This window comes from Neopelma chrysocephalum, unplaced genomic scaffold (assembly GCF_003984885.1).
Source record: "Neopelma chrysocephalum unplaced genomic scaffold, ASM398488v2 Primary Assembly neopelma1_132, whole genome shotgun sequence".
In the NCBI taxonomy this organism is placed as follows: Eukaryota; Metazoa; Chordata; class Aves; order Passeriformes; family Pipridae; genus Neopelma; species Neopelma chrysocephalum.
Window position 1 is genome coordinate 495,363 of NW_020897794.1, and position 8,351 is coordinate 503,713.

The following is an 8,351-nucleotide window of genomic DNA, read 5'->3' on the forward strand; positions in this document are numbered from 1 at the left end:
CGGCGCCTCCCGGAGCCTCCCGGGGCCGCTCCCGCCGCGTTCCCTCCGCCCGCCGGAACGGGAACGGCGCCGGCAACGGGGCCGGGCCGAGCCAGCGCCCCCTGCGGGCCCCGCCCGGCACCGCCGCGGCGGAAGGGGCGGCGGGCGCGGCCTCGGCCCCGCAGCGCCTCCCGCGGCCACCGGAGGGACCGGCCCGGGACAGGAGGAGGGACCCCCGCGACGGGAAGGGAACCTCCGCGACGGGAGAGGGGAACCCCCGCGACAGGAGGAAGGGGAACAACCCCCGCGACAGGAGGGCTCCGAACACACCCCCCCCAGCCGCCAGCAGGATGGCAGCTACTGACTCGAAGCGCAGGACTCCCCCCGTTGCTCCAGTGTTACTCCGGCCCCAATCTTTCTCTGTTATAGGATCCCCTGTTAGTCAGCCCCTGCTCTTCCCCTTCCCTGCTCCTGGAATGCTGGAGATTCCCCGATCCCCCAATCTTTCCCTGCTATAGGATCCCCTCTTACTCAGCCCCTGCTCTTTCCCTTCCATGCTCCTGGAATGCTGGAGATTCCCCGATCCCATCTTTCCCTGCTCCTGGAATGCTGGAGATTCCCCGATCCCCCATCTTTCCCTGCTCCGGGATCCCCTGGGTGTTACTCCAGCCCCACGTCTTTCCCTGCTCCAGCAAGCCCAGCACGTTATCCTTCCCTGCTCTAGGAATCCCTGAATGTTACTCAGCCCCTCATCTTTCCCTGCTCCGGGATCCCCTGAATGTTACTCAACCCCACATTTTTCCCTGCTCCAGGACCACCTGGGTGTTAGTCCCCCATCTCTCCCTGCTCCAGGAAATCCAGCATTATCCCAGCCCCTCCATCTTTCCCTGCTCTGGGATGCCCTGGGTGTTACTCCAGCCCCACGTCTTTCCCTGCTCCAGCAAGCCCAGCACGTTATTCTTCCCTGCTCTAGGAATCCCTGAATGTTACTCAACCCCACATCCTTCCCTGCTCCAGGACTACCTGGGTGTTACTCAGCCCCTGCTCCAGGAACTCCAGCATTATCCCAGCCCCTCCATCTTTCCCTGCTCCAGCATCCTGTTACTCACCTCCCTCATCTTTCCCTGAGCCAGAAACTCCAGCATCATTCCAACTCCCCCCCATCTTTCCCTGCTCCTGAATGAAATCCCTGCTCTCCCTCTTGGACAGCGATCCCCCTGGAATTACACATCCCAAAGGACGAGCAGGGTTTCCACTCATGACTATTTAAGACAGGAGGGGTTTGTGCATTTGGGGTTTAGAGCTGAAATTCTAGACACTGTTTCACTTCCAGCTCCCAGAGCCCCTTCCCACCCCAGCAAAAACCACCGTGGAATTTTGCAGAAATACTTCCACGGGGATAATTGTTCAGCTCAAGGACTGCAAGACCTTTGGATTTCCTTAAAGCCAACGGTATTTAAAAAAAAAATGAGAAATATATCAACAAAGCTTTGGATTCCGAGAGCTCCGAGGGATTTGCAAACCTGTTACAACCATTAATGAATTAATCCCCACTAATCCAATAAGATAACGAGCCCTTCCTACTTTCCAGGTGTTTATACCATCAGATCAATCACCAGATCAGCAGCCCAAGATAGAATTGCTTTAAAAATCCCACCATTAAGTTTCATAACAGTGTTTTAGATAAGTCTGTTGGGCACTTCAACGGCGTGTAAAGGAGATAAAGATTAATTTGAGCTCTACACAATCCCAAACACCTCGAGGTATCACTATTCCCCTTTTAATTAACATATAAAAGGTGGGCATGGCACATGAATTGCCAGGCCTGCAGCAGATCCACTGCCAGCACACACAAAATAGGGGGAGAGAAATATTTTACAATTACTTTTTAGCACAAAGTAGCCAGAAAATGAGGAAAACAACTTAAAATCATTCACCAAAAAAATGACAAAATAAGATTGTCACATCTGTGTCATGACAGGGACAACTAAAGGCCATCACTTCCAAAAAGTACAATACTTCCAAAAAGTACAATATTCCTGGATAAATGTGGGCAGGGTGTTGTCATGTGAGGATTAGTCCCATTCAATACAGGTAATGCTTTCCCAAACAATTTAAGGTGGAAAATCCCAAGCTCCTCCAGGAACAGAACCACCCAGATGGACTCCTACCCCTGTGCCTGGTGTCAACACACTCTAGGGAGTCTGGCATTTGTAAAATTTAAGGAAACAAAGGGGAAAAAATAGTTATGAGGGAAGAAACTCCTCTTCACACCCCAAGGTATATCTGTCTTTTTATATCCAAGTATTGCTTTTGCCTTTTCAAGGGAAAAAGTGCCTCGTTTCTGTCAATACTTCTACAATCAAGGCAATGGCAGCACATATAAATCATACCTACACTCACACATTTAATCAAATTACAATACATTAAAGATGTTCCTGCCTGCAACAACTGCATTCCCCAAACCACTGCTGGAAAACCAAAGTGCTTCAAGATTTACAGGGCACACAAAAAAACCCAGCAGATCCTCTGGCAACTCAAACCATATTTCCTCATTTTCCTCTGAAGTCCTTCAAAAAAAAAAAAAAACCAAACCCTTTCAGCTAAACCAGAAATAGGGACACATAAAAGTCAAAGACACGAGGAGGAAAAATCTTCTAATAAAGATGAAGTTTGATGCAGGGAGAAAAAGCTTTTAATAAAGAAGCAGCTTGATGGGAAATTTCTCCACTGCAGGACCTGAGTCCCAGGCAACAACTGAAGGGGAATTGAGCATTTTTTATGCACCTCTCACTTGGATATATAAAATTGGGGAGTGCTTCCCTTGGGTTTGGACCTAAAGGAAGCAAATGCAAAGCAGAAAGTGCCCATGGCCCCTCAGATATTTATTTTGATAACCTGACTCAGGTTAAACAGCTCACAGTTAAAAGCATCTTTTATGTGAGTAAAAAATCATTTAACATAAAATGTTTCTAACTGAAACACAGTCAGATATTTACTTGACCTTAATGATAGCTTATTTCTCATTTTTGGCTGACAGTTACTGAAATAATTCCATCTCAGAGTGGCTGTACAAGCATTATTCTTTCTTACTGTTGTTCAATTAATTCAAATAATTTCTCAGAATTAAAGGCCATGACTTCTTTTGCGGATGAAAAGTTCAGTTTTTCTTTTAACTGGAGTTTAAAAAACAAATTGTCAAATAGGCTCAAACTTAAATTAATTTAGTTGCATTTCTCACTGCATCACTCCTTCCCCTCAGCTGCATCAGACAATAAAAGGAACCAAGAAAGGGACGTTGAAATTCATCCTAATTCCACAAGTTCTGGGTGGCCACACAAGGATTTAACACCTCTGGGTTTGATGGATCATCTCCACATTCCCTGAGGTCTGACATTGGCTCTCACATCTCATCCACAATGGGACTCCTGAACTGATGCATATGAAAAACAAAAAATGAAAATGGATTTATCTGGGTTGCAGTAAACATGAAAGGAAGGACAAAAAAAAAAATCATTAAAAAAAGATCTGACAAGTTCATGTGGATGCTCTGCATTTAGCTCTTGTTTTAGAGCAACAGTCTGTTATGTTGGCTCCTCTACAGTTTAATGATTTCCTGTTAAGAATTTAAAATTAGAAGCCTCCAACAACTTCCCCATAAACTATTTTCAAGGTTCCTTTAATATCCACATCAAGGAGATGTAGTAGGTTCATATGTTATCCATGTCAGCTCGCTTCCTTCCCACTTCAAAATAAGCACATTGCAGGGAAATTCAGCAGGTTTTTATTGTTTTCTTAGAACCTTTTCTTCCCCCAGCTACAGTAATTAAAAAAATAAAGCTGTTCACAGACACGAGCTCATATTTAAACCATGACAAAACAAGAACTGCTGGTCTAATGTGAAAAGCCTAAATTATGATCCCAAATCCTGATTTTCCATTGATGAGTTGGCTGGAATTTTCAACTACATCCACACTGAAATTCATCTTTGCTACGACATTCGTTTGACAAACACATTTTTGCTCTTTGACAGCTACCTTACCTTTGAGGAAAACATGCAAACAACACTCTGGCACTGGCAGCACATGAAACAGATTCCATGTTTTTCATCCAGGCTTCCTGGAAATATAGTCCTAAAAGAAAAGACAGTATTTATTTATTTAGCAATAATTGCAGTAGTTATATTACTACAATATTTTATATTGATAAAATTATTTGAGACAGGCATATAAAAGGCAGAGCATCTGCAGGTCTCCCCTCTGAGTTCCTCACTGGGTCAGTGAAAGGAGTCACACAAACACTGATCACCACTTCCCTTAAGAGAATCCCTAAATCCCCATCCATCCCTATCCCCTGAAAATGTTCATTATGTGAACACTTCCTAATTGCTTTCAGTTAAAGGCAAGTCAGGTGAAACTGCAGGTCACTCACCCTGACCTGAGAACACAGCAGTGAGGAAAAAGCAGCAGAAGAGGCAATTCTGCTGCTTCCTGCACGAGCTCTAACCAAGGTACAGCTCCTGATTTGGCTGAAATACAAATCTGCAAGCACAACTAAAAAAAACCAACAAAGGAACAAAAAAACCCAAACCCCTTTTCAGTTTGCAGCTCAGCCACAGAGTCAATAAATTGTGAGACAAAGACAATGCTGTTACTTTCTGCAGTGATTTTCAGACCCAATTGGCTTGTTGGTCATCAAACTGTGGGTTCACAAACAGATTTGGGAAAGAATCCCAGAATGGTTTGGGTTGGGAGTGACCTTAAAGCCCATCCAGTTCCCACAGGCAGGGACACCTTCCACCAGCCCAGGTTGCTCCAAGCCCTGTCCAACCTGGCCTTGGACACTTCCAGGGATCCAGGGGCAGCCACAGCTTCTCTGGGCAACCTGTGCCAGGGCCTCCCCACCCTCCCAGGGAGGAATTTCTTCCCAATATCCCACCTAACCCTGCCCTCTGGCAGTGGGAAGCCATTCCCCCTTGTCCTGGCACTCCAGGCCCTTGTGAAAAGTCTCTCTCCATCTCTCCTGTAGCTCCCTCAGGCACTGGAAGGCCGCAGTCAGGTCACCCCAAAACCTTCTCTTCTCCAGGCTGAACATTCCCAACTCTCAGCCTGTCATGGGAACAACCTCCTCCAGCACAGCTGAGCTTCAGCAACTCCCTGCTGTCCAGAAATAATAACTCAGTACCCGCAGCTGGTTGGGATTTTAGGGGTTTTTAAGGATTTTGAGGTCTGGGGGGAACAGAACAGCATCAGGCTCCAACCACACTCTACTGAAACAGCACAACCATCTCTGCAGATGGAAAATCTCTTCCATACGAACTCCAACAATTGAGGGGTTGTTTGATCTCTGGGGGCAGGTTTGGGTTGTTTTTTTTTTTTACAATTTGAAGACTCTGATTAGATTTTCTTTATGCATTTACCCATCACAAAGCTCGTCTACTTCCCCTTCCCCTCTGATGACACCCAGATGTCCCTCCAGACGCTGGACACGTGAGGGGTCCAGAGGCCCAGCTGCAGCTTCAAAAAGCTCAGATTCCAGCAGACAGACAGACAGGCTGAGGGCTTTTCCCTCAACAGACAGACAGGCTGAGGGCTTTTCCCTCAACAACAGCCCTTACCACACTCTGCTTTTTTTTTTTTTGTTTCGTTTGTAAACGTCCTTCAAATGTTTCCCTCTACAAAGAAGACAAAAGAAAAGAGAGAAGATACCAACAAAAATAAGAATATCCATCAGAACCTCTGCCAGCAAAGCACTGGAGTCAGAGGGATTTTCCAACATCTGCAGTTATTAATGAGCAGTTGCATTCAAAGAATTCACTGATGTGAAAATGCACGTCATTGCACGGAGCCACTTTGCTGATAAGTTCCCAATACAGATTAAGGAGGAAAAAAAAATCATTAAACAAACAGGATAACTCCTAAGTTTAAAAAGATTCAGAGGGCTAATAAATTATTTAATAAAATAGATTTTGTAGGTCAGTTTTGCTGCTAAATGTGTTACTTTGATGGTTACCTACCATCTCAACATTAAACACATACAGTGAACTGAGAACTTAATCAACTCTCTAATAACACCTTTAAAGCAAAATAAATATTTAATATAGAAGAGCACCAAGTTGCTCAATACACAAATATATTAAATCACACAGTATTAATAAATAACAAATGCTTCTATATTTAAATTCTATTTCTACCTAGAGATTAAATCACTTTTGCCATGAAGATTATTCTTCAGGCTCCACCAAAATAAATTATGGCTTGAATACATAACGTGCTCCAGAGAAAGTTAATACAACATCCCTCTTTCATAGATACATTTATTTCTTCTCCTGGAACATGCACATTATAGTTTTGCCTACAAAAAATTACCAGGCAGTAAAGGTGTAGCCTGGCTTATTTTTCAAAACATAGTAATTTATCAAGAAGATAAAGTCCATTGCCACACTGCTTGAAAAGTATATTTACCTTAGCTATTATTTTTAGAAAAATTATTAGACCCTTTATTTTAAAGCAAAAAAAAAAAAGAGCATTATGAGTTCGAGAATTACCATTTTTAATATGTTACCAATATTTTTCCTTCGTGCACTGAAAAACTTGTGCTCTCCTAACAGGCCCCCAACCTTCCCAAACTAGCCCTCCCAAATTAAGTGGGATAAATAGCCTTTCCTGGTGGGGCTAATTGCCAACAGAAACCAGCTGTATTCCCTCAACTGAAATAAATTCATTTAATGTCAGAAAATGAGAAAAAACCAGAAAGCCACCAGCAGGAAAAGCAGAAGGAAAAAGAGGACAAAGCAACGTTCCATGGTCTGTTTATGTGGCATTCCTTTCTTCCCACCCCATAACATTTCTTTCTGCAAGTAAAGGACAGAGAATAATGTCCTCTCACAAAATGGGAGGAACAGCAACAATTTAGGATTATTAAAAGTAACGTGCCCAAAGTGCAGAAGCTCTGGCTCCTATCATTTTTAAAATAAAAAAAAAAAACCAAACAATAAGTCCCAGTAGCAGTCCTACATTAGCCAAGAAAACCAAATTAAGACTGGACAGAGAAATATTTCCCAGTATAGTCAGTGCACCAAATGTTTGGGTTTTTTGTGTTAATGAGTTTGAAAAATGCCAAATATTTAACTCTGAATAAGAGTTTTGTTCAAGACCACACTAGAGCAGTCACACTTGAGTGATAGCAGCTTGGTGAGATAATTAAATCTACACCAAGTTGTAACCTCAGAGTCCTTACCTGGGGTAGTTGAATCACTGGCTACACAGGGTGAGTCTCCTTTAGACCAAATGACCTAAAAATCTCCCACCTGTGTCTGGGAACCACCCAACATGTTCCTAGTGGTGTGTGTGAGCCCTGCATGGAACACAAATTGGGAAGAAAAACACGCCTTAAAGAGCTTGCTGAAGATAATGAGATATTGATAAAATATAGGGGCACTCCCACTTGGGGTCACAGGGCTCATTTAGGGAGGAAAAGGGGGTTTTTTACCACATGGCAGCCAAGAAGGAACACCAGAGAAGTCAGAGGAATGTCGGGTTCAACAGCAAACCTCCTCAAACACCAGGTGCCCAGATATCGCTCGCAGGAGCTGCCAACACACCTGGAAGTCACAAAAAGCCAAATATCAGCTGTGTGTTAGCACAGGTAAGCTGAAAATAATGATATTTACACTCTTAAAGAGGTTTAGGCTGGATGGGCCCTGGAGCTCGGCGTGAGGGGGGACGTTCATTAGGGTGGGAAGGGATCTCTGGATATCACCCACTGGATATCTGGATATCACCTGGAGCAGGAGCCTTGACTGCATCCAAGTGGGTTTGGAATGTCTCTGGAGAGGGAGATTCCACACCCCCCCGGCACCTGTTCCAGTGTTCGACCACCTCTCTCCATGTAAAGAAGTTCTTCCTCGTGTTTCGGTTTCTGGCCTTTGCTCCTCCTCCTGTCGCTGGGCACCGCTGGAAGAGAGTCTGGCACCATCCTCCGACGCCCACCTTGGAGATATTTAATGTGCACTAATGAGATCTGCTCAGTCTTCTCCAGAATAATCAGGCCCCGCTCCCGCGGTCTCTCCTCGTCGGGGAGACGCTCCGGACCCTCCATTCTCGGCTCTGCTCCCTCACATTCCCCCGCGGCCCCTCGCTGCTCCCTCAGCCCCGCGGCGGTTCCCTCGTGCCTCCCTCACAAAATCCCCCGTTACCGCTCCGGCCGCAGCCGCCCGCCCGCGCCCGGGGAGGGCTGAGGGACCCCGGGAGCCCCCCCGGGACACCCCGGGGCGTGAGGGGGAACGGGCTAGGAGAACGAGAGCCCTGGGGCGTGAGGGGGGAGCGGGCAGGACGCGGTGGGAGCCCCGGGGCGTGAGGAGGGCAGGGCTG

General features: G+C 45.6%; 1 long non-coding RNA gene across 1 annotated transcript; it reads right to left on the reverse strand.

The window, feature by feature from the left end:
- Nucleotides 1–3,294: 3,294 nt before the first annotated feature.
- LOC113975052 lies at nucleotides 3,295–7,175 on the reverse strand. The gene is made up of 3 exons (XR_003536743.1): nucleotides 5,399–7,175; nucleotides 4,022–4,112; nucleotides 3,295–3,412 (listed from the first exon to the last, which is right to left on the reverse strand). It is a non-coding gene; the product is annotated as an uncharacterized LOC113975052 (long non-coding RNA).
- Nucleotides 7,176–8,351: the final 1,176 nt, after the last annotated feature.